At 27.1% G+C, this 575-nt stretch overlaps 1 protein-coding gene across 4 annotated transcripts in view; it reads right to left on the bottom strand.

Annotated features, from left to right (window-relative positions):
* The window catches only part of USP34 (ubiquitin specific peptidase 34), a 246,799-nt gene that overhangs the window by 110,909 nt on the left and 135,315 nt on the right, over positions 1–575 (bottom strand). The gene's annotated exons all lie outside the window — the stretch shown is intronic.

The raw sequence follows: 575 nt of genomic DNA, 5'->3' as shown, positions 1-575 counted from the left end.
GGGAGCGCAACCCCCCAAAAAAAAAAAACCTCAAAAAAAAAAAAAAAAAAAAAAAAAACAACAACAACACTGCAGTGATGTCCATTTGTTATAAAATTTTCTAAAGTTGTACTCTTAAATTTCTGAATCTATCTTGTTGCAAGACCAGTCACAAGAGTCTGGAAACAAGGAATTGAGTATTACTGCTATAAAGAAATAAATGGGCAAAACAAAAGAAACAGTGAAAAAAAAAGGTTACCAAAAAATTTCAGTTGTAAACCAATTTTTAAAAAAGTAACCAAACTTTATGTATCTTCCAAAAGCTTATGAAAAATGTAAGTTACAAAGAGAAAATACAGACTTTAAAAAAATTTTCCACCAAAATAAACTGGTACTTTAAATCCATTTTCTGTGATAGTCCCTCACATAAATATTAATATGTAAATTATCAATCTAAAGAAAAACATCTATGAATTTGCCATAGTCCAGGTAATTGTCAGACTTCAGAATTTTTTTAAAAAGAATTATTTTATTTAAATTTATTCATCATTATTATTATTTTCCAGTTTGATCTGAGAGAGATGATAGAGGGAAAG

Source organism: Tupaia chinensis, unplaced genomic scaffold (genome assembly GCF_000334495.1).
Source record: "Tupaia chinensis unplaced genomic scaffold, TupChi_1.0 Scaffold000341_1, whole genome shotgun sequence".
Classification (NCBI taxonomy): domain Eukaryota; kingdom Metazoa; phylum Chordata; class Mammalia; order Scandentia; family Tupaiidae; genus Tupaia; species Tupaia belangeri.
Note: the sequence above shows the minus strand (reverse complement) of the source record. Positions and strands in the feature narration are given on the sequence as shown.